The sequence below is a fragment of the Macaca nemestrina genome, chromosome 15 (genome assembly GCF_043159975.1).
Source record: "Macaca nemestrina isolate mMacNem1 chromosome 15, mMacNem.hap1, whole genome shotgun sequence".
NCBI lineage: Eukaryota > Metazoa > Chordata > Mammalia > Primates > Cercopithecidae > Macaca > Macaca nemestrina.
This window is the reverse complement of record NC_092139.1, coordinates 66,399,006-66,425,660: the sequence shown is the minus strand read 5'-3', so window position 1 is coordinate 66,425,660 and position 26,655 is coordinate 66,399,006. Positions and strand designations below refer to the sequence as shown.

At 38.4% G+C, this 26,655-nt stretch overlaps 1 long non-coding RNA gene and 1 pseudogene across 3 annotated transcripts in view; one reads left to right on the top strand and one right to left on the bottom strand.

The window, feature by feature from the left end:
- The first annotated feature begins 3,639 nt into the window (after nucleotides 1-3,639).
- On the top strand, nucleotides 3,640-5,261 carry LOC139358592 (cyclin-dependent kinase 2-associated protein 2 pseudogene; annotated as a pseudogene).
- A 17,000-nt stretch (nucleotides 5,262-22,261) lies between these two features.
- Nucleotides 22,262-26,655, bottom strand: part of LOC139358593 (uncharacterized) — a 37,238-nt gene continuing 32,844 nt past the window's right edge. Inside the window, exon 11 of one of the 3 annotated variants that reach the window (XR_011613775.1) lies at nucleotides 22,262-22,406. This is a non-coding gene — a long non-coding RNA (uncharacterized lncRNA). The other 2 variants (XR_011613779.1, XR_011613776.1) reach the window with 2 other exon arrangements.

The window sequence follows — 26,655 nt, the reverse complement described above, 5'->3', positions numbered from 1 at the left end:
CCCCGGAAAACCCACACCCAGCCGGGGAAAGCCCACGCCCACCCGGGGTGATCCCACGCCCCCCCCCCAGGAAGGGCCAACCCCCGGCCTGCCCCGCCCAAAGGAAACACCCAACCCAGCCAAGGGAATGCCAAGCCCAGCAGCGAAAAGGTCAAGCCCAGCAAAGGAACGCGATGGAGGAAACGTCAATCCAAGCGAGAAACACCAGGCAAAGCGATTAAGGCCGAGCCAAGCGAGGAACGCCAAGCCAAGCCAGGAACGCAGAGCCAGGCCTAGCCGTTCGTTACAGGCAAGCCAAGCCGTTATGCGCGTGCGCGTGCGGTGTGCGCGCCTCAGGTGGCTCATTGCACGTGGCACAGACAGTGGCCAATGTGTGCAACCTGCGCACAAGTCTTGGTGCCACGAATATCAGTGACAGCCTTGCATTCCCAGCAAACTTCGTGGGAACTGGCCGAGCCTTCAGGCTATGGAGGAGAGGCCTCTGGTTGGAAAAAGCCTCTTGAAGCAGGACAGGGGCTAGAGCGCCTGGAACTGGAGGATGCTGACAGGCTCCTCTGAGGAAAGCCCGCAAGACACTCGTGGCAGTGCTGTTGCCGGTGGCCACGGCTGCCGCTCAGAGCTCGGGCTTCTTTCTTATATTTGTTTTGGTTTTATTTTGCTACTATTTTCTACTTTCTTGATGTGATAGCTGAAATTTTATTTGAGAAATTTCTACTTTTCCGTCATACACATTTAGTGAAACACATTTTCTGCCAGCACTGGCTTTACCTGTGTTGAATCAAGTGTGATATGTCGTATTTTTATTCAGTTTAATATATTTAATAGTTTCCCTTGAGACTTTTCCCTTAGGAGTGTGCTTGCTGTTTAGCGCTATTCACAATAGCAAAGACATGGAATCAATCCAAATGTCCATCAATGATAGACTGGATGAAGAAAATGTGGTACACATACAACATGGAATACTATGCAGCCATAAAAAAAGAATGAGATCATGTCCTTTGCAGGGACATGGATGGAACAGGAAGCCATTATCCTCAGGAAACTAATGCAGAAACAGAAAGCGAAACACCTAATGTTCTCACTTATAAGTAGGACCTGAACAATGAGAACACATGGACACAGGGAAGGAAACAACACACAATGGGGCCCCTGGATGGGGGCGGGAGAGGGAGAGCATCAGGAAAAATAGTTAATGCATGCTGGGTTTAATGCCAAGGCAATGGGTTGATATGTATAGCAAACCACCATGGCACAAATTTACCTGTGTAACAAACCTGCACATCCTGCACATGTACCCCAGAACTTAAAATAAAATAAATAAAAATGTAAAAAAGAAAAAACCAACAAAACTGTGTGCTGTTTATCTTTCAAGTATTTAAGATTTTGCTGTTATCTTACTTTTTTATTTTGAATTGGATGCCATTTTGGCTGGAGGATACATTCTACATGATTTCAGTTCTTTTAAAACGCTAATGTTTGTTAAAATGCAGGACACAGACCATCTTGGTTTATGTTCTGTGGGTACCTAAATGTTCTGCTGTATTCTGATGCTAGGGGGTGGAGGAGCAGGGGTTTTTGTTGTTTCATTTTGTTTTGTTTTTTTGAGGCAGAGTCTCGCTCATTTTGCCCAGGGTGGAATGCAATGGCCTGATCTCGGCTCACTGTAACCTTCGCCTCCCGGGTTCAAGCGATTCTCCTGCCTAAACCTCCCCAGTAGCTGGGATTACAAGCACCCGCCACCACACCCGGCTAATTCTAGTATTTTTATTTTTTTATTTTTAATTTTTTTTTTTTGAGACGGAGTCATGCTCTGTCGCCCAGGCTGGAGTGCAGTGGCCGGATCTCAGCTCACTGCAAGCTCCGCCTCCCGGGTACACGCCATTCTCCTGCCTCAGCCTCCCAAGTAGCTGGGACTACAGGCGCCCGCCACTTCGCCCGGCTAGTTTTTTGTATTTTTTAGTAGAGACAGGGTTTCACCGTGTTAGCCAGGATGGTCTCGATCTCCTGACCTCATGATCCGCCCATCTCGGCCTCCCAAAGTGCTGGGATTACAGGCTTGAGCCACCGTGCCCGGCCAATTCTAGTATTTTTAGTAGAGGCAGGGTTTTGCCATATTGGCCAGGCTGGTCTCCAACTCCTGACCTCAGGTGATCCACCCGCCTTGGCCTCCCAAAGTGGTGGGATTACAGGCATGAGCCTCTGCACCCAGCCAACGGTGGAGTACTTTATAAATGCCAGTGAGCGGCAGCCACCAACATCAGTAGCTGCTGACGCTGCTAGCGGCTGGGGCGGACAGCGGCCAGAGCCGGGACCCAGGCTTCCTGCCACCTGTGCGTGCGGCTCACACCTGGAAGCTGTCCTCCCACAGCCTACACGGCGGGGGGGGGAGGGGGGGCACCGCAAAGCTGGTATTCATGTTTGAAGGAAGGAAAAAAATCGAACAAGTAACCCAGCACTGTTCTTTCCAGATCCATCCCGCTGGCCTTCTTGTTTCCCACGTTTTTGAAAACTGGCCACTCTGACCTCAGATCCCTAAATCGCAGCCACTGAGACCTGGCTCTCAGAAGCCAAAGCCCTGGCACTTTCCAGGCTGAGCAGGAGGAGGTGAAGGCAGGCTGGAGGCTGGTCCAGGACAGCTGAGGGCTGACCATGGGGGGTTGTGCAGAGGCCACCACTGGGGCCGCTACACGTGACATGGGATTTGGGCCATTGGGTAGAAGGCATGGAGATGGGGCACTGCCGGCGGAGCCACGGAGGAAAGAGAACACTCTCCAAATTGTCTTCCAGGGTTTCCGTGAGCATTTTATTAACTCAGAATCTGTCAGGAATAATACTAGGGAGTTACCTTTCCCTGAAGATGGCTCTTGTCAGAGTAGTGAGATAGGCGTGGGGGGGGGGGGCGGGGAGGAGGAAGAGGAATGTGAGGCTCAGTTTATACATATTAAGATCAGCAATGGTGTGCCGCTGGCAGGAGCAGAGCGAGCCTGGAGATTTGGGTGGCTGCAGTTGGTAAGTGGTTGCAATCCAGAGAGTGGGACTGAGGTCCTCCCTTGTCATGTTAGCATCCCCTTTCCTGGGCGTGGCTCTGACATCCTGCAGGTGGTCATTTCACTCATGGAGGCTTTGTCTCTCTTCCATCACCCCAGACTCAGCTTCACACTCCAGGGCTGCACACCACCAGCCACCGTCATGTTAACCCCTTCCCAGGTCAATGTGTCCCTCACCTGGAGCCCAATCTGCTGGACAGCCTGGGACCGTCCATTTTTGGAGTGGTGGGCAACCTGGTGGCCATCGTGCTGCTGTGCAAGTCGCGCGAGGAGCAGAAGGAGACCGCCTTCTACACACTGGTATGCGGCTGGCCGCCACCAACCTGTTGTTCACTTTGCTGGTGAGCCAGGTGACCATCGCCACGTACATGAAGGGCGGGTGACCTGGGGCCAGCCCCGGTGCCAGTACAGCGTGTTCATCCTGCTCTTCTTCAGCCAGCCCAGCCTCAGCATCATCTGCACCCTGATATCTATACAGGTAATTTGTGTTCGACATTCTCAGAGGAGTTTCATAAGCTTTATGTTTTATCTGGGTTATAAACAGAGTCCTCAAATGCGTAAAAAAGAAATCATACCAGGATTGAATTCCAGCAGGAATAAGTTTATTTTACCTATTCAAAATTAAAATACTTTCGTTTTGTTTGATAATGTTTTTGTTAAAGATATGTTTTTGAAAAAAATTTAGGTAAATATTTAATAATGTCCCCTTTTCTATCCCAAGAAGTAATTTCATAGTTTATTTAAATTTTTAAACAAAAATGTAGCATAGATTTTTTAAAAAAAATAATTGCATATTTTAACTCAATATATCCAAAATACTGTATCAACATGTAATCAATGTAAAAATTACTAGAGATAGTTTGCATTCTTTTTTCATATGAAACCTTTGAAATCCATTGTGTATTTTACATTTTAGTATGTCTCAACTAACTAAAATGTGAAATTTTCATCGAGAATATCTGAACTGTATTTAGATTAATAAAAATTGCAGTTAAAAAGTTCAACACAGATTTAGTAGGGGGCGTGCAGCCAGCTTGCAAATCAGATCTCAGCTGAGCGGCCAGGCAGCCAAACCCTGACGAGCGGCCTGCTGGCTCCGCAGTGCCCAGAAGTTGAGGATGTCCTACAAACCCATCACACCTGCCCCCAGCAGCACCCCCGGCTCCAGCACCCCTGGGCTGGGCACCCCGGTCCCTACAGGAAGCGTCCCGTCGCCGTCGGGCTCGGTGCCAGAAGCTGCTGTCCCTTTCAGACCGCTATTTAACGACTTTGGACCGCCTCCATCGGCTGCATGCAGGCCATGAAACCACCTGGCGCCCAGGGCTCCCAGAGCACCCACAGGGAACTGCTGTCGGTCACAGGGGAGATGGGCAAAGGGATCCGGACCACCTTTGCTGGCAGCAAGAGCACCACGGAGCACCTGAAGAGAGAGATCATCCATCCCTAGTCAGAGTGCCTGGCAGAGACAGGGCGGAACCCACGCACTTAACAGGAAGCTCCTAAGCCTCCGTGTCTGGACTTTTCCCGGCCACTCCAGAGCACCTGCTTCTCCCTGGCCCTCATCCCTAGCTGCACTAACCATCCTGGGCTTCCTGTCCTGTGTCCCTTGATGGTGCCCTCAGGAACCAAGGGGCGGCTCTCACTCCAGGTGGCAGCACTAACGATCCTCCCTTCCCCCCACCCCACTCTGCCAACGCAACAAGAGTTAGCAGCGAGGTCCCCGTGAGTCCCACCCATGACCTGCCCACAGTGTTGCCCACTGGAACTTTCTGCGGCCCCCACCACTCAGCCCTTCCCAGCACTTCTCCCACGTGCCCCGAGCCTCCTTCTCCCTCAGCACGGGCTCAGGCCTCAGGTCTGACACTTCCCTGCCTTGTGTCTTTTGCTAAATATGACCTTTCTCCATTAATAAAAGATGATTTGGAGTTGCGCTCTCTAAAAAAAAGTTTAATATAAAAGAGAAATAAAGGGAAATTTAGCAAAGGAATATATAGATGAATATTTAAGTACTCAGAGATGACATTACTACCAGACATAATGAGATCATCAGATATTTCATTTACTTATGATTAATATGTTTGCATTTACCTTTTAATTTAATTTTATTTATGTATTTATTTTTATTATACTTTAAGTTCTAGGGTACATGTGCACAACGTGCAGGTTTGTTACATATGTTTACATGTGCCCTGTTGGTTTGCTGCACCTATTAACTCATCATTTACATCAAGTATTTCTCCCAAGGCTATCCCTCCTCCCGGCCCCCGACCCCATGACAGGCCGTGGTGTATGGTGTATCATGTTCCCTGCCCTGTGTCCAAGTGTTCTCATTGTTTAATTTCCACCTATGAGTGAGAACATGCTGTGTTTGGTTTTCTGACCTTGTGATAGTTTAAACAAACTAGGAGGTTCAGAAGTCACTTTATAAGAGAAATAATGAAAAATAAAGTATTACTGACATTGGTAACAGAATAAAAATTAGAGTTAGACAAAGTATTAACAAGCAAGCTTATTTATTTATGAGATGGGAAAATATTAAAAAGGATTTAATCATGTCTTGTCAACACGAAGAAAAAGTGTATTATATATAATTCCTTTGTTAACTTATTATTGTGTTTCCTTGTATAATTTTCACTTGGTTTTGTTGATTTTACTACTTGCTGCATTATTTCAAAAACTACATCTTCATCGACCATTTCAACCTTTGCTACGTGGGCAGAATTATAAAACCCAATTTCAAAATTTCAACTGAACATTGTCACCACTTTTCTTTGGGCTTTTAATAAAAAAAAAATACCGAAGTAATTGTGTGTGTGCGTGTGTGTATTTTAGCATTATCATGAATCTAATAACAATAAAATCAAACAAAAGCAAATGGATAAGCAATATGTTGGACTAGCATCTCAAGTATGAAAATGGCATTGCAAACAGTGATATGATTTTTTTCAAAATGGTAAACTTTTTAAATTGTGATCTTATTTTAACCTAAAATCTTACTATCAGAAAATGCAGTGTATATTAAAATGTTCGGAAATGTTTTTATTCACATTTATTAAATGGTTGTACTCACTCAGATATCTACGAATTGGTTTTTCTCTTATGTAATTGTCTTATAGAATGTTCAAAAGTCATGCAGAATGTGAGATAATATTCTATTGAATAGGATAATTTTATCATTGCAAGACATCAAACATCCCTGTTTCCTGCCAAATAAATGTACAATAGCAATAAATGTAAAGATTTTTTTTTTAAAAAAGGCACATTTTAGAGTTATAAAACAAGGATTTTAAAACTTGAATTGTTACAGTGAATATGTCTTAATGTTGGCTACAGTCACTTTAGATAAAAAGTTACCTCACATCTATTTTCAGTATTACTTAAAGGTGTTTATGTAATGGCAAAGGTTTTTTTTGTTTTTTTGTTTTTTTTTTTTTTTTGCCTAGAGGCGGGTATTTTGCCACATGGCTATTTATGGTATGAAACTATATTTAAACACATGTACACATGTAAAAGCTGCCACTGTGGCTGTAAACTATTAAAAGTTATCAAGATTGAAAAATAAACAAGTACAAATATTTCTGTTTTTCTATGAAATGTCTTTACTCCAGTCCAAATTTAGACATTTAAAATGCTTGAAATAAAAGCAAGTTTTTCACATATTTAAGTTTAAATGGCCTTTGTCCTAGTTTTATTAGTGAAGCAGCAGACTGCATTTTTTTTCACTCTCATACAACCTCAAAACATGGACAGAAAGCTTTGATAAAACTTGTAGGGCATTATCTGATGAAACACATTAAATACTAAAGGAGAAATACAACCTCATTGTTTATAAAAGACGTATAAGAAGGACCCCTGCATACATATATCCATCAGTTTTGTATTTTCATGAAACATTTGCCTTAAACTGAGCTTCATAAAAGTACATGTTCTCCCACAAAGCCAAGGAAAGTAAGTTTGACACAAGGATCTGGACGTCTATGTGTGTGGCGTAATTACATTGAATACATTCCACAAGTAAGGCAGAAATGTATAGTAGAGTGTCCATTATGGAGGAGCACTCAGTACTTATTGAATAAAGTGCTTAAAAATTCTCATTGTTGACCTGGACAAAGAGCAGACGTGTTAAGTTTGCCGGTGACAGATATTAAAAGTGAAGATTGAAGGAAAAATGATGTATAGAAGAGAGATTTTACTTTCAAAGTGACATAAATAATTTGAAGAAATCAAGGGAAGTGACTTGCTTAAATATCCATATAGTAAATATTTATTGTGTGTTTACTGTAAGCAGTGGGAATTAAGCAGTGAAAAAAATACAAAGGAAAACACCAACAACGTCTCTTCTATCATGGAGTTTACATTCTAGCAGCAAGAGAAAGACCATAACCAAATACATATGTAGTACAACATGACTATGAATGGTATGGAGGAAAACATGAATAGTAAGGGGGATGTGGGGGCCTGGGGATTTATTTTGTGTAAGGATAGACAAGAAAGGCCTCATTACCAAGTAATTTTACTCAATCGTTTATTCAATGTATTTATTTGCTGATTCCATAATACTTATTTACGTATTTATGCGTTTTTAATTTATTTTTTATTTTTAGAATCAGGGTGTCACTCTGTCACCCAGGCTGGAGTGCAGTGGTGTGAACATAGTTCACTGTAACCTTACTCCTGGGCTCAGGTGATCCTCCCATCTCAGCCACCCAAGTAGCTAGATCTACAGGCACCTGCCACCATGCTTCGCTAATTTAAAAAAAAAATTTTTTTTAGAGATGGGGTTGTGGTATGTTGGCCAGGCAGGTCTCAAACTCTTGGCCTCAAGCAATCCTCCTGCTTTGGCCTTTCGAAGCATTGGGATTATAGGCCTGGGCCAGTGTGCCTGGACCCATAATATTTACTTAGAGTATACGTTGTGATAAGCCCTGGAAAGTGTCTGATAGTTCAGTAAAAAACTGCAATGATGTTTACAACAGGTAATTAAGTTTGGCCATGATTCTTTGGACTGTCATAACACTGTCTTAAGAAAAAGTCTATATTTCCACTTTACTGGGTCTGTGAAACTCAAACTCAATGTTAAAAAGCTCTGATTTGTGGTGGAAATCACAATCCAGCTGAAAACCAGGAATGTGGAGCCATTTTTAAATTTTAAGTGAATCCTAAGCAGTCTTGTATTTAAGACAGATAAGATTATTACACAGTATTATGTTTTTCTGTACTTAAAAGGAGAGAAAACCATGAGGGTTGTAAATGTTTGAAAAAAGAAGGCGTCTATGAGGAAGCTTTATATTGGGAGAAAGTGTGAAAGGAAAATAAAATCTCGGGACCCCAAACTCACTATGACAAAGAAAAATTAAGCTTGGAACCTGAGTCATTCAAAAACTGCCATCCTTTTGTTCCCAAACAGATAGCTGTAATTTCACATGCTTACTTTAACTTACGTAAAATGCAGATTTACTGAGAGCCAGGATGAATGCACAACTGACTCTTTCCTTTTTTTTTTTTTTTTTTTTGCCACATGTAACATACAGACTCAGTGAGAACTAATCAGAGCCTCGCAAGAATGTAGCAATTAGCTTCCTTGCCTACTCTCTCTCTTTCTTTTCCTCCCTGGTTTTAATTTCCTGCCTGCTTGCTCTTTCTCCTTTAAATATTGAAGTTCCCGAAGCCCTCTTTAGAAAAAGCACGGGACACCGCCTACTTGTGACTTGTGCTTCTTTTTCCGGGCTGTAAGGCACTATTTTTATCTTTATTTAAAAATGCAGAAACTGAGCCAAAGAGGGGATATGGTATTTGCCTGGGATCATAGGATTAGTAAATGTTTGAGTTGGGATTTAAAGCCAGGCTCCGCGATTTCATAGCCCACCCACAGTTACATGCCGCTCAAGTCTTCCGGCTCCAAGTTCTCTGCAATTTACACAGCCCTACACTGCCTATGTCCTAAACTCTCCAACCTCCTATTTTCCCTTTGCAAGTATCCTCCACCTTGCAAAGCAAAATCTCTAAATCACTTGAGATCTGACTCATTCACTTTTTGGCTTACAAAAGGAAGTTGGAAAAAGCCACTCTTCTTGCAGTGCACAAATGACTATTTTAGAGTAACTTTATGGCCTATGCAATCAATCATATATTTGATATAATTATAGTTTCAGAGGATAAATGCAGATATAGGCCGGGCGCGGTGGCTTAAGCCTGTAATCCCAGCACTTTGGGAGGCCGAGACGGGCGGATCACGAGGTCAGGAGATCGAGACCATCCTGGCTGACACTGTGAAACCCCGTCTCTACTAAAAACTACAAAAAACTAGCCGGGCGAGGTGGCGGGCGCCTGTAGTCCCAGCTACTCGGGAGGCTGAGGCAGGAGAATGGCGTGAACCCGGGAGGCGGAGCTTGCAGTGAGCTGAGATCCGGCCACTGCACTCCAGCCTGGGTGGCAGAGCGAGACTCCGTCTCAAAAAAAAAAAAAAAAAAAAAAAAAAAAAAAAAAAAAAATGCAGATATAAAAAATCCTTCTGTAAAAGTGTCTTTTTTTATTTCTCCTCTCTCCTTTTCTCTCCTACTGTGCTTCAAATTCTTTATTTTCATATTCACTTTGCTGGTTTCAAATAATTTCCAAACCTACTCTAAGCTGTTCTGACAGGACCACAGACTTTCACATCTGGTTGTGATATCACATGCTCACATTGTCTAACTACTTCATTTTACAGTTGAAGAAATTGAGACACAAAGTAAGGTGACGTGTCTAGTTCCAATCTAGTTATATAATAAAACACTGGCTAATATTTAATAAATAATATGAGTCGGGCACTGAGAAAGTAAGGCACTGTTTTTATTATTTTATTTATGTATTTTTTGAGACGGAGTCTCGCTCTGTCACCCAGGCTGGAGTGTAGTGGCGCGATCTCGGCTCACTGCAAGCTCCGCCTCCCGGGTTCACACCATTCTCCTGCCTCAGCCTCCCGAGTAGCTGGGACTGCAGGCGCCCGCCATGCCCGGCTAATTTTTTGCAGTTTTAGGAGAGTGATGGGGTGTCACCGTGTTAGCCAGGATGATCTCGATCTCTTGACCTCGTGATCCGCCCACCTCGGCCCCCCAAAGTGCTGGGATTATAGGCTTGAGCCACTGCGCCCAGCCATAAAGCACTATTTTTATCTCTATTTAAAAATGTAGAAACTGAGTCAAAGAGGGGATATGGTATTTGCCTGGGATCATAGGATTAGTACATGTCTGAGTTGGGATTTAAAGCCAGGCTCCCCGATTTCATAGCCCACCCACAATTGCATGCCGCTCAAGTCTTCCGGCTCCAAGTTCTCTGCAATTTACACAGCCCTACACTGCCTTCGTCCTAAACTCTCCAATCTCCTATTTTTTTCAGCTCTAAACTTGGATTCCCTAAACACAGCAGTCAGGGACAGGTGGAAAATTGTTGTGGAAAGAACAGGCAGCAGCATTTTTGTTTAGCCTCTTTTTATACCTATTTTATTCTACAGATTAGGGTACTTTTCTCAATTATGCATACTTTTTCATTCTGCCAAAATTTCTTTGAAGGCTGTTAAAGCTGTAGTCAATTTTCTCACTTTGATGTTTCAAAGGAACCTGCTGTGTCTTTTTTCATTCTATGCAAAAATAGGCATACTGGGATTCACTCAATGCTTGTCATTGAGTAGCTACAAACTTTCTATTTGTTTTCTCCATTGTTGTGTTTTCAAAGTTTTAGAATCTGAGCAGCATTTAATTTGTCTATGCTTTATATTTTCCTTTAGAGAAAGAACACAGTGATACTTGCTTGTAGTGTTAGAGGAATAATCCGAAAGAGAGAAATTATTCTTCAAATATCCACCATGACTGATCACTAAGTAATACTGAAACCTACTTATAAAACAAAACAGAAAACCTCCAAAAAACCAAATAAACAACAATAAAACTCAAAACCAAAAAAGTACTGGAAGTCTCAGAAGCACATAGCAGTTATTCTTGTTCCTTCAAATGAAAAGATGCTTTATCATATCCTCTATGGAGAGAATTCTGACAGTATTTATCAAAGACCTTACATTTATTCACATCTCTTGCCCTACCAATTTCATATCTTAAAAGTACATACAAAAATGTATAATATAGCATTTTTTGTAAAGAAATAATCAGAAAGAGTCTAAGTGTTCAACAATAGGGCACTTGTTGAATTATGATACAATCACAGAATAAGGTCTTTATAGAGCCATTAATATGATGTTATTGACATTTATTAATATGAGAAATCTTTGATAATTTTTGGTTAAGACCTTTAACAAACACAAAGTCTATGAAATAGTGTGCACAACAGTCCATATTTTCATCAGGGAAATGACTTTTAAAACTACCCTGCAATCATCTCATTTTACGCAAATGTCTTACCTGATTGCTATTCTTGCCACATTTTATGCCTTTGAACCTAATCTACTGACTTCTTTCTCACTATATTTTCTATGTGCTGAAGGAGTGAAAATGGAATGAAAACAGATATAAGTCATCCCTGCTTTCCTGATGCTTGCCAATTACCAACTGATGCTGCTGTTAAAAAAACAAACAAAATGAAAATGTGAAGACTGCTAGGAAGGAAAAACACAGGATGCTCTCTGCGTTTTTATGTAATAGCAATCTTTGGAAACCTAAAACTGTCAGACTAAGATTCACACAGGACTTCAGAAAAGAAGACCCTTGCCTACCTAGAATAAAAGAAGTCTACTTTTGTAACATGGTATTATTAGGTTTTGTCTTTTTTTAAATTGGATTTGTAGATTCTTGGAAGTGAAGCTTCATCCTTTTTTCCTTTTTCTAAGCCTGGGGTGATTGTCTGCTTTCTTCATCTGAACTCCTCTAGCACGATTTGTCAGCTAACTCATTTGGTTCATGGCAAATACCATATTTGTGTGTGCATATTACCTTTCTTCTCAACATCATGGGAAATTCCCTCAAAGCAAAGACAGTCACTTCTGATTCCTCCCAGTATTTATTATAAAACCCGATAAACAATAGAGACTAAATAAAGAACTGTTGTACAAAAAGCCTCAATTCAAGTCTAGTTACTACTGATATGTATTCTATATAAAAGCAAAGTAAATATACATTATAATCTTTAGGAAAACATATATAATCACTCTATGATCAAAGGCTTCCTAATTAACATATATTTATTCACTTGCTATTAAATAACTCTAGGAGGATAAAAGTCAACCTCCAGGAAGCACGCTATGAAGGACAGAATGTGATCTTTGGAACCAGACACACCAACATTGAATTCTATCTTTTGAATATCCAGTTGGGTGACCTAATGCATGGATTATAGTTAGCATGGGGGAAAACGGTAGGGAATCTAAAATGTTTGGAGGAGTTCATGAAAAAACATTGATAAGCAGTATAATTCCTTTCTTTATATAACTTTTATAATTACTGAATCTCATAACCCGTGTTCTAGTCCAATTAGAAAACATTTTTCCTTTAGATAATGCAATAGCCTTTTAAATAATCGCTCTATTTCACCCTTGCCTTATGTGTTCACTCAAAATTCATATGCTGAGTTCCTAACTCCCAGTACCTAAAATACAGTGACAGTATTTGGTGACATGATCTTTAAAGAGGTAAAGCTAAATTAAGCTAAAATGGAAATTTGAACACAAACAGGTACAGAGGGAAGATGAAGTGAAGATGCGTGGAAAAGATAGCCCTCTACAAGCCAATGAGAGAGGCTGGAGAAGACACCAACTTGACAGCACCTTGATCTTGGACACATTTAGCCTCTAGACTTGTGAGAAGGTATATTTCTTTCATTTAAACTACCTATTCTATGGAAATATGTTATGGCAGCCCAAATTAAAACAATGTCCTACTCAAATAGTAATGATATGCTCTATTTATTTTTTAGTTTTTTTTTTTTTAAGTTCAAATTGTATTTTAGATACAGGGGGTGTGCAGGCAGGTTTGTTTCCTGGGTATTTTGTGCCATGCTGAGGTTTGGGGGTATGATGGATCTCATTACGCAGGTATGAAGCTTAGTACCCTGTAGTTTTTCAACCCTGGCTGCCCTCCCTACTGCCTCTAGTAGTCTCCATTGTCTATTATTGTCATCTTTTCTTTTTTTTTTTTAAATCTGTTTTTCTGATTTTTTTATTAGGTAAAAAATGGAAAAACAAAATATGATTTCCATTCAATACATATTTCATCCTTATGGACTTTTTTTTCAGAAATCAAAGTCAATTTAGAATGATAGCAGTTTATCAATCAAATAATTCATCTTCACACAGTTTCAATCACTTCAGAAAGCTCCTTCATCTCTTTCTCTGTAGAAATTCTGAAACTGTGGAATGGTCATCTTTAAAGTCATAAATATTGTCATCTTTATGTCCATGAGTATCCAAAATTTAGCTACCAACTACTACCCAAATCTGATTAACAGATCATGTTGATTCTGTTACATTCTACTTGTCCTATCAGATTTTTATTAAAGAAATCATTAGCTTATCAATTATTGTTACTGGGGCTGTAAGAAATGTTTATAATTCATTTGGATCAATCCTCTTCTTTATGGTCTTCTTTGAGAATAAAACTTGGTTCTGTCTTAGCCTGTCATTTAATAAGCCAGTGACCTGGGCCGAATCTAACTGCTTAATCTGTAAACTATGAATAATAATAGAGGTCCTGCCTGTTACACATGGGTGTAGTAAGGTTCCATTTTAACACTGGCTCTTTTTATGTTACCTGAAAGGCATTCTATAATCATGAATGGCAAGGTGGTCTCAGCAACAGTGCAGTGAAGATTGGGACCATTTTCTGTCACTATCATTTCTATTTTTGTGATACCCTCTTTAAATTAGCCTTTAGATGTAATTCAAAGGAGTGACTTAATTGGATTTTCTTTTTTATTTTTTTTTTTTGAGACGGAGTCTCGCTCTGTCACCCAGGTGGGAGTGCAGTGGCCTGATCTGGGTGCACTGCAAGCTCCACCTCCCGGGTTTGTGCCATTCTCCTGCTTCAGCCTCCCAAGTAGCTGGGACCACAGGTGCCTGCCACCATTCCCAGCTTTTTTTGTATGTTTAGTTGAGATGAGGTTTCACAGTGTTAGCCAGGATGACCTAGATCTCCTGACCTCATGATCTGCCCACCTCATCCTCCCAAAGTGCTGGGATTACAGGTGCTAGCCACCGTGCCCGGCCCATAATTGGAAATTTTTGTACCGTTAGATCTAAGAATATTTTATGTGGTATAATAAAATATTAACTTAGTGAACTTCATTAGATAATTAGCATGGAATGTATTATGCACTGCCCCGCAAGGGCCTAAGAGAATGGTCCACAGGTCTTGTGAATTTGATATGAAGACAGACAACTAGACAGTCTAGCTGAGTAAAAGTCTGTTGACATCTCTAGGGAGGAGCGGTTAGAGAAAGCCCTGACTCTCTGGATAGCTGGCATAATTTACACTAGAAAAGAAGAGCAGAGAGTCTCAGAGAGTACTTGAGGTTTAAATAAGAAAAGAGGATGAAAAATTACTTTGACTAACTACAAATTTTCTCAAGAATGGACTTATTCTCTACTCTCTATTGTCTCTTGAGAAATCATTATTTTGCATTGAGTCAAAGTAATTAGTAAGACTAATTGTGGAGGGCATTCAAAATAGAAAAACAGCAGCAGTCCCTAGGATGATATTTTATTTATGAATGATCCCTCATTTGTAACTTCTCCTTCAGCTAGATGTTTTTCAATATAAAAATACCTTTTCAGCACCAGTTCAATTTGTGAAACGAAATGTGAAATTCAGGCATATATGTAATTTTTATGCATAAAATATTCCATGCTTTTTTCTGTTAATTAAGTAGGTATGTTTAACATGAGACATATCCTCTTAATAAATTTTTAACTGCACAATACAATCTTGTTAACTATAGGTGCTCTGTTGACAGCATACCTCCAGAACTTATTCATCTGTTATAACTGAATTTTATACCCATTGAATAGCAACCCCCATTTCCCCTCCTTCCAGTCCCTGGCAACCAGTATTCTACTCTGTTTCTAGGAGTTTAACTATTTTAGATACCTTATGTAAGTGCAATCAGGCATTATTCAAACACACTTTCAATTAGTAATGACTATAATTCTGATAGTTTAAATAAGAGAAAGCAAACATCACTACTACTAGCTTTTGGGGGAAAAGATTACAAATGGGGATGTTGTGATAAAAGCGTACAATATTTTTTACATTCAGGCACTTAGATCCATGTTCAAACTTTGCCACCTACACATGTATAGCACATTGGAATATGTGCTACAGTGTGCCATTTATAAAGACTGAAAATAACATTTTATAAAACATTATTATTTATTTTGCAACCTCATGAGTTTTGGCTTCAAAAATACCTGAATTACATAGCATAATCCTAGTGATGGAGAACAGATCAGTGGCTGCCAAGGGTTAGGGTTGGTTGGAAGATGTGATTAGTGCGGAATAACCTGAAAACATGTTACACTTTCTTTGTGGTGATAGAGCTGTTCTGCATCCAGATTACGGTAATGGTTACATAAATCCACACTTCATAGATCTATACACACATCACACATGCACTCACACACACCTACACAAGAGTACATGTAAAATCCTTCAAAATATGAATAGGGTCTGAACCTGAGTTAATAGTATAGAAACAATGTCAATTTCCTGACTTTGGCAATGTACTAGGTTAAGTTAGATGTAATCATTGGGAAAAGCTGGCTGAAAATAACACGGTCATTCCTTTTAGTATTTTTTAACTTCTGAGTTGAGTCGAATTATTTAAAAATAATAGGTATTAAACAAAAAATCTAAAAGTTCTAAAATCAAAACCCTTATGAATTTGAACATATTATTTATTTTATAGACCTCAATTTCTTTCACCTGTAAAAATGGAATAAAAGTACAATTCCTATTTCATTATTGTCATGCTCAAATCATAGCATTTATGTAAGTGCACAGTACTGTGTCTGGCAGAACAACAATGCTCAGACACTGAGTTCCCCACTTATTTTGTGACTATTGGTTTATAGATGGTTTTAAAGTTCCTAAGTGGAAGTTTGTTTAAAAAGAGGCAGTCAAAATAAATGGCAATGTCTCAGAGCATCATCTGAACAAGAAAGGAAGGTGTTATTAGCAATTTTTAAAAGTTGCTGTACAATTTGTCATATTTCATTGTGTTCCTTAATGACAAATATGTCCAAGATTATATTGGGAGATGCCATTTTCTGTACCTTATCCCCAGATTTCGGAATGATACTTATTACAGCTTTCTGCATTTCAACAAATAGTGGCACTACTTTTAACTAGACTGAAGTCTTTTGTTTTTCTTTTGTATCACTTCCTGGACATTTGTAAATTCACAGGATGTCTTCCTCAAATCACAAAATGCCTATCTTCTAATTCAGTTGGGAGGTCACACTGGACCCTCTTGTCAGATATTGCTTTAATTCTGGAGTCATATGGATAGTGCCTGAGTTAGTGGTATAGCTGAATATCATGCAAATGTGGAAGAAGTCTATTGAATCAATACCATTTTATACATGGAAATAAGCAAATAGTTGTAAATAATATGGAACAATAAAAATCTTTCTAGTAAACCAATGTTCATGCTTTTCAATTGTCTTGCTAAAAAAACATTGCTTCTTTAGCAAGATGTTATATACCATGATGGAAAATATTGTGTGCTGGAAATAAAGAAAATAACAAACTTTGGGTCTTGGCTTAGGTTATCAGTTACCCAGCCTTAAACAAAAGATATATCCCCAGTGAAATTTAGCTTTTAAAATCAGTAAAGAAAGAAAATAAGCCTTGTTAACCATGAAATATGATGCGAAAATTAGATAACATTTAACTGGACTTGTAAAAGACTTTTTTCAAGAAACAATAAGAAAATGACCTGAAATAGTATGTGTTTATTCATAAGTAAAATGATTGCTAATTCACTTTACAAGAGTCTACTTGTATTAATGGTTATCCTTGCATATTAAGTCTTACAATCCTATTAATAATTGCTCACCTACAAATGACATTTATCAAGGGATCAAAGTCTTCATGTACCACATAAAATGCTTATTATAACAAAGTAAACCAGCTGTGTGTCTTTGATCACTGCATCAATAGCTCACTATTTTACCTTCTGTTTCTGTTCCATTCTGCTAGTCAAGGGTCTTCATAAAAATACGAAGGAAAATGAACAGCTAGTAACACATTTGATGTGCCACTCTGATGAACTTCAGAATGCTTAATATCGTCTTGTTTAATTTCATGTTTCAAAAAGCTTCTCAATTGCAGGATCAGTTACTTTCAATCTCCACATCAGTCAGTCCAGATGGTTCTCATGATTTGCTAAGGAGAGCTGCAAATTGAACTTTTTGAACCCATGATGCATATTGTGTTAATCCTTGATGTGGAAGGGTCCTTCTGCAGAATAAGTGGAACTGAAAAAGGTGTTTACATTCACAAACAGAATATTAGTTAAGGAATAAAAGGGAATCTTTAAAGTATTAAACCCAGATGAACACTGAAAAATACAGTCGTCAGAAAAATCAAGTCATTTCACTTCTGTATTCATTGCTGAAATAAGAACATCATTTCACTTCTAATTTGAATTTTAAGATTAAAAACACTTTAGATTTGTTTCGTATTGCAGAATAATCTGTAACTTGTTCTGTAAACACTTCATTGCTAGGCGAAAACTGTGAGCTATATTTGTTTGTGTATGATACCATTCCTTTATGGTCAATTTTTCCTGAACTCACAGGTAGAATATATGTTCTTTTTATTTTTATTTTTATTTTTTTTGAGACAAAGTCTGGCTCTGTCACCCAGGCTGGAGTGCAGTGGCGCGATATCGGCTCACTGCAACCTCCACTTTCCCGGGTTCACACCATTCTCCTGCCTCAGCCTCCCGAGTAGCTGGGGCTACAGGCGCCGCCATCACCCCCGGCTAATTTTTTTGCAGTTTTAGTAGAGACGGGGTTTCACCGTGTTCGCCAGGATGTTCTCGATCTCCTGACCCTGTGATCCGCCCGCCTCGGCCTCCCAAAGTGCTGGGATTACAGGCGTGAGCCACCGCGCCCGGCCGTAGAATATATTTTCATTTGAATAATTTAAGAAGTAATGTCACCAATATGGATAGAACAGTAATTTCACTTTTGATACTAATTTAATTAAGAAGGTGATTTTTAGGCTGGGCGCGGTGGCTCACGCCTGTAATCCCAGCACTTGGGGAGGCCGAGACGGGCGGATCACAGGGTCAGGAGATCGAGAACATCCTGGCGAACACGGTGAAACCCCGTCTCTACTAAAAATACAAAAAACTAGCCGGGCGAGGTGGCGGGCGCCTGTGGTCCCAGCTACTCGGGAGGCTGAGGCAGGAGAATGTCGTGAACCCGGGAGGCGGAGCTTGCAGTGAGTGGAGATTGCGCCACTGCACTCCAGCCTGGGCCACAGAGTGAGACTCTGTCTCAAAAAAAAAAAAAAAAAAAAAAAAAAAAAAAAGTGATTTTAAGCAATATCCATTTCTATTTGGTTGTGTTTTTATCTATTTCAATTATTTTCTATATTGGAAGTAATTACAAATTTTAATTTTTTTACAGCCCTCATATCTTTTACTTTAAAAAATTTAATGTTTAATGAATTTGGAGGGAGGGCCAACCTTCATTCTTACATTTATTTATACATTTAATGGGAAAGGAGTACTATTCTCCTGAATGTTCAAACAAGCAATGGAAATTCGCAAGAGAGAAACAATTTAAAATCTTCATCACATTGTATTGAAATTTTTTCGTTTCTTTTTTTCCACTAGATCTTACTGAAGATGCATTGCCCATAGATGTTCTTCATTAATTTAAGCAATATTTTCAGGGAAGTTATTCTGGGAATATGCCTGTAGGACTGAACTGGTCTTTGAATTATGGATAATATTTGGAAAGCTGGAGAGGAGAGTGAAGGGCACTATACAGGTGGGCAAACATCTTGAAATTTTCAAACTCTGTGTAATTATTTTACATGTAACTACCTGGGGATGACCAACAGGTATAAGAATAGCATCTGTTGGTTGCTAAATTTTTAGGTAATGTCCAACAGGTACCAATAGATGCCACTGACGATCTTTTGTGAAGTTCCCCCTAAGAGTCATAACTGGTGAACATAGTTCATCCATGGGGAACACGGACTGTAACTCACTGATGGATTTAGGAAGGAATGTACCTAGCATTTTTGGAAAAAATGTGAATAAATCCACCTGATCAATGTGGTGGGTTCTTCTAGAAAATAGAAAAAAATGGGGTTAGGCTAAGTAATGTGGAGATTTAAGAAGATAGATCTGGGGTGACAGAATATTAGATACAACAAAGGCAGTTCCTTCAACTTCACCAAGTTTTTCCTGTCAGTTGTGCTGGTGTCTATCAAATTGTATGTGACCGCTTACTTTCATTATGGCAAATGCATCTTCAGAAACATTATAACTAAGATAACTTTTCCAATAGAGTGCAAAATGTCCATCTCTAGAAAGGTTTACTCAGAGAACTCCAGCAATGCAATGCCACATACATGCAGCATTATGATCTTTAGTTTGATTTCTCCTTCCCTTAACCCTGATTAGGACTCTATAGTCAAGGAAGTTGAATGGAGAGGGAATTTGAAAACTCAGGCTGTGTTTGTTAAAAGGGTTTTATGATGCCTTCACTTTGAGTAAATATACAGGCTATTGTATCTCCCTCCCTCCCTCCCTTCCTTCTCTCCCTTCTTTCCTTCAGTCCGGAATTATTTTTGAGAAACGCTGTGATGTGTCGATTGGGAGCACATCCTCTGGAGCTGGTTATTGGATTAAAATCATAACCCTTCCTCCTATTAACTATGTGACCTTGAACAAGCTACTAGGCTGTAAATTAGGAATAATAATGGCATCAATATGATCCTGCTATAGATTGAATTGTATGAGTTAATGTATGTGAAGCAATTTTATACGGTAAGAATTGGATGAAAGGTAGTTACTACTTTATTTATCGAACATTTAGCATTTTTTAGCTTTTTATTTTGAAAAGATCACAGATCCATAGGAAGTTTCAAATACAAAGGTCTCATGTACCATTCTACACAGTTTCTTCCAAGAGTTACATCTTGTATAATGTAGTACAACATCAAGACCAGGCATTGACATTGGTACAATGTGAATACATAGGTCTATGTCAATTTTATCATGTGTTCATTAATGTGACCATTATTACAATTGAGTTACAGAACTCTTCCATCACTAAAAGTGTCTTCCTCACATTTTATAGTCATATTCATCTCACATTTCTCTACAATCACTAACCTCTGGAAATAACTAATCTGTTTTCTATATGTATATTTTATTAAAGTTATATACATGAAGTAATATACTATGTGTCCTTTTGATATTGGCTTTTTTCACTAAGCACAATGCCCTTCCGATCTATGCAAGTGATTGCATGTGTCAAAAGTATATTCTTTATTTCTGGGTAGTATTTCATCATATGGATATACCACAGTTTACTCAACCATTCACCTGTCCAACATTTTGAATGGCAAGAATATGGGAATAAAGTTAAACAGATATGACTTAAGTGTTATCCTGATCATTTCTGATTTTGCTTCTAATGTTGTTCTGACCCTGCTAAATCTCAGTACCATCTCATGTTCAATACTCAATTAGATGCTATACATTGATATATATATTTACATATGTGTATATGTGATGTATAATAAAATGTGGGAGGAAGGAAGACCTATGCTCTCAAGGAAAGAAAAACATAAATGTTATTTTCCCACAGTTTTGTATATGTCACAGCCCCTAGGTAATTTGAATTCTTAAAATGTGTAATTAATTAAAAAATATCAAATATGTTAAACTAAATTAAAATACCACATAAAACAAGTTTCCTTTAAAACTTTGACTCTTTGCAGCTGGAGTGAAAAGCATTTGTGAGTCTCTGTGAAGATGTTCATATAATATTTTGGCCCTTCCTGAACGGATAAAATTAATGATACAATAATGTAATATCCATGTATATTTTTATTTTACAACAACTTTTTTTTCCACTTTTTAAATGCCTGCTGTGTATCAGGGGCTTGGGAAGGTGATGTATATGTATCCTATTTGATATATTTATTTTTAATTGATACTAAATTGATAAAAATAATTTTATCTTAAAACATTTTTCCTAATTCAAAGTAGAAAAATGCCTTTAAAAAGTGCTTATATTTTGAAAAGTATATATAAAAATAATTCAGAAGTATAAAGCAAACAACTGTAAGTTTATTAATAACCTGCATTCTCATGAATATTCATTATGGGCTAAATATATCCCTTGTGTACATTATAGGACTTTCTTCAAAGATAAATAAAATGTATATTCATGGAAATAAAATCAATTTTGTTCCGGAGAATGGTTCATATTCTCAGAGTAGCTATTTAGAAATGTCATACTATAGGCTGGGTGAAGTTGCTCATGCCTGTAATCCCAGCACTTTGGGAGGCCAAAGCTGGCAGATCACCTGAGGTCAGGAGATCAAGACCAGCCTGGCCAACATGATGAAACCCTGTCTCCGCCGGGCGCGGTGGCTCAAGCCTGTAATCCCAGCACTTTGGGAGGCCGAGACGGGCGGATCACGAGGTCAGGAGATCAAGACCATCCTGGCTAACACAGTGAAACCCCGTCTCCATTAAAAATACAAAAAAATTAGCCGGGCGTGGTGGCGGCGCCTGTAGTCCCAGCTACTCGGGAGGCTGAGGCAGGAGAATGGCGGGAACCCGGGAGGTGGAGCTTGCAGTGAGCCGAGATCGCGCCACTGCACTCCAGCCCGGGCGACAGAGCGAGACTCCGCCTCAAAAAAAAAAAAAAAAAAAAGAAACCCTGTCTCTACTGAAAATACAAAAATTAGCCAGGCATGGTAGTGTGCACCTGTAGTCCCAGCTATATAAATATGTATACTTACATTCTCAACAATCCACTGGGCATCGAGCTAGAGCTGTGTTTAATGCAAAATATGGCCATGTGAGAAATACGGGCACTGAAGTGGAAAATATTTTTGCGTTCTTCTGTGCCAGCATTGCCCATTTCTGTCAAGTTGCAAATGCATGTGTCCACAATAGGAGCAATATTTACAAGCTGCATTTTCAATAATTCCAGAGAATGACTATCTACTCTTCCACTGAAGAGAATTCTTCTTGGCACCCCTGCTTGTCATTCAGTCCTGCTGGTTCGTTGGTTCTATTGTGTATCCTGCAGAGTGATACTTTGCAGCATCTTTGCCTGTTGTAGCTGAAGTGGAGTCATCCATCATTGTGACCACAGGAACTGAGGCCCTTATGGACCTGGAGTAAATTATGAAGCTATGAGGAAAGTGATCATTTTTGCAGAAACAGCTATTTTATGTTCCTGTTTTCTATACTATCCTTTCTTTCTTGTCTGGGATAATGAAAGAGTAAAAGCCACAGGACCAGTTTTTGTCCTTTTGATTCATGCTGAAGGAAGAAAATACAATCAATAAAAATGTACTTAACAAGCCTAAGATTGACTGGTCTTTTTCTGTTTATTTTGAATTTCAGATGTACTTCTCTGTTGACCTGCTGTTAATGCTGTGTAGCTGTGGATTTCCCAGATTTAAGTGTGTTATAAATAGATAAACTTCACCACATGGGACGATTTACACTAACTGATTTGAGATCCAGGCTGGGCATGACAAAGAAGTTGTCAATTACCTTTAGTGAATTTCAGTCATGTAGAACCAAACTAAATAACTCATTCTTTTCATACCCTTTCATCTCTCCCCTTCTCCTGCAGTGAAAGCATCAATTAATACCTGAAAATACAACCTAAATTCATAAGTTACTCCAAAATTTATATTTGCTGTATGTAATTTACATGTCTTTATTTTATCCTAGTGGATTTAGAATCAGTTTAACATTCATAATACGGTAAAATATGTTTAGGTAACTTATAGAAAAGTGACTTCCCTGATACAATTTTTAAAATTAAAATGAAGATTAAATAATACAATTTAAATAATGCTAATACATAACCAAGTGAACTGAATATTTTTTCTTCCGTCAGTTATTCTACAGTTACACAGTTTGATCTTGTAAAACCTGTCAGTACTGGTCTGCTTTGTCATTATTATACATTCATTGGCTATGTTCTAATAGATGAGTATTATACTATTATGAACACTTACTACTCCTTTCATACAATTTTTATATCTAAGAAGTGAATATTTGCTTTATTAGAGAAGGCTAAATAGCTTCACTTTAAAGACTGATTTTCTTTAACATAAATAATATGATGACTCCTCCATATGGTTACTTTGACATGGCTCTAATAGCAGAATTATGTCACATATAAATCAACAAACTAGATAATGGAATCTAAATATTTTAAATTTGGAAGGTACATTGCTTTTTACAGACAATAAGATTTTAAGGCAACAGTCTAATTAAATTCTGCATACTGGAAAGAGACTAACCCTAGGTTACATCTGGTTGCTGTATATGAAAGACAAATATTTAATGAAAATGCAACTAGCATTATTGAAACAAATATTTACCTTTTATTTAGATTGACCACACACATACTTTTTTGTACCATAGCTAATGAATGTTTATACAAAGTGCCAACATACATAGTAGTAGTAAAGTATAATGAAAATAAATGTTGGAAAAGAAATTAAACTTTCTTTGTATGGGAACAGTGTTTTTTATATGAAGCATAGCAAAGCAAGATAATCCTACTATGTTTAAATGCGAATTTTATTGAGACAAATCAAAGGCAATGAAAAGGTAGACATAGTAGTTTTATTCTATTTTAAACTACTTTATTGGCTACAGCTGCTGTTTTTGAATGAAGCCAGTCTCTTATACTTCATTGTCAGCAGCCTGTATCCAGTCAATCTTTCACTAAGAAACAGAAAGTTCACTACCCTGAGGAATCCTTCCATCACTTTGCTTTAACCACTTAGCAAAATAATGAAAGGGCCACTCTGTGTTAAGAAAAATTGCATTTCTATATTATTAGTTAAAAGTTTAAAATTGTGGTGCTTAGAAATATAGGACCTACAGGAGCGCTAACTAAACAAAGATGGTTCTTGAAACACTCTTACATGTTGCATTTGTCATTTTCAGTTGTGCCAAGACTGTGCATCCAGTGGTAGCCTAGATGGAATACTTCTAAAAATTTCTAGAATTAGCCTAAGTTCAGACGCTAGATAGACCAAGATTCTAGGATTTCACATGTCCTTGCAATGAAATATTGAGACTCCCATTTCAAAGATAGATTTATAGGTGTATATGTAACACAGGTTCCTCAAATTTCACAGGAATATCCAAAATAGATTAAATTCATATGGTTTTCTATATGAGACAGAAAACAGCATTGGATGTACTACCTTTGTGTGTCTGCTTTTACTAAAGGCTAAGTTGCATAATCCATAGTTTGTGGCCTCTGGTGCTTAGTAAGTGTTTTTACTGTTTTTTTGCAAGATAGTTTGCAGATCTACAGCATAATTTAAAAACAATTTATGTAATTGACAGAGCAAGAGATTCACATGTCATATCTTAAACAGTCATCTGACTGACATGCACCCTAACATGACTAAACCTTTCCAGTAGTGCATTAATTTGCTGCATGAAGAAATAATAAAATTCATTGTTGAACTACTTGGAACTAGGGAGGAACGTTAGTCTAATTCTTGTTGTACATAAATTTCAAATGTGTGAACTGCAAAGTACTTCACCTTAATTAGATAATATAGTATAATTAAGTCACTGGTTTTGAGCCTTTTCATTCACTTGGAAAACAATTTCCACATATAAACTAACATAGCTAATCAAAAAGTTAAAGACATTTGAGAGAAAATACACATACTGTCCACATCAGAAGCAACTAAAAAGTGCTCAACATTGTCTGACTCTACTATTTCCTGTTCAGAATTTGGAAGTTTCACTTGGTAGGTTTCTATGTTCAGTATCTTTATATTGAAGCACAAATGTTCTGATACAAATGACAGGAGCATGCATTCCATCAACTCGAAGTTTTCTCACAAAATAGCCCTTAACTGCTACAAAACTTGATTTTCATATTCCAAAGAGGAACCCCGTTCTCTATTTGATGAACACTGGGATTATTGTTCCATAGGAAGGCAATCATTATGGTGCCTTTGGCACCAGCGACTGATTTTCCCCATTTACATGTTCCTACATATTGTTAATCCTTCCCTTGTGTACTGAAAAGGCATCTAGCATTAATCAGTAGCGAAGTGAATATCTTCTATTTGCTTCAAAGATATGTTTAAGGCCCCATTTCTCTGATGTAGAAAATGCATGATTATTCATTTCTAAAGCCAGTTGTGTAATTTACCTATGGTTGTTTTTCAAAATTGAAACATTGAAATACATAAAACCCAAGGTAGGAAAAGAAAATTAACTTTTAGATAGCTGTATAATAGCAAAGGATTTTCACTTTCTGCAAGTTGAAGTGATGCTTAATAAAACATAATTTTTGCAAGAATTGGTGTATTTTATCAGACATATACTCTATCCAGCTTGTTTTTGTATTTTATATAATCACCAAAAATAAAATTACAAAACGCTTGTCAGAATGGGATTTTTACTGGGATCCTGGACAACAATGACATAAAAATACAATGTCAGAAGTGTAAGAATATCTCTAGGACATCTACAAATGATGCGGAAATTTCCAAATACCCTGTGACCAATGGCATGCCCAGAAAAGTTCTCCTTTTGATCTAAGTAAATCACAGCTTTTAGAATCCCAGGGTAAACTTCCCCCTGAATATTTCCTGCACTTTTCATGCAGTCTGCTACCTCTAGTACTTTTTATCTGCTTCAACCCTAGTGAAATATTGAATAAACATCTCTCAAGAATCAGAGAAATGGTCACCCAGCATTGCCCCAGTTTTAATTTCTGTGCACTGATGTTTGCAACTTATGGAATTGGAACCAATGGTAAGACTTGGTCAACTGTTGTCATTTATTTATACCAGACAGGACTAGAAGGCACAGTGAGAACAGCCAACCGATACATGGAATTTAAAATTTAGCTAAGATCTGTAACCATGAAGAAATCAAGAGTCTTGTCATGATTCCAGATATGGATGGAGTGTCCACTAAAATTTAAGCTCTATGAGGGCAGTTCTATGCGTTCATAGAATTTAAGTTTTGTGAGAGCAGATATTTTTGTCTGCTTTATTCACTGCCATAACTAGAGTAGAACATAGTTGGCACCCCATAGACATTTGTTGAATAAATGGATGAATCAATAATATATACAACATGAGAACAAAAAGCAGAACAGAGAGTAAAACAGAAGATGATGGCCAAGAAGAAAGATCAGGAACTAGAAGTCAAATCAGTTAGTAAAATATAAATCAAGCAAGCAGTCACACAGACAAGAATAAGAAAACTCCAAAATATGAAAGCAAGATAGTCAATGAAGTACTTGAGCATAATAAAGATGACCTTTTTGGGAGTACTTGTTATGTGTAGCTATTGCTCTAAGTATTGTACATATGTTACTTCTTTTTGCCCCTCACATTATCCTACTATCATC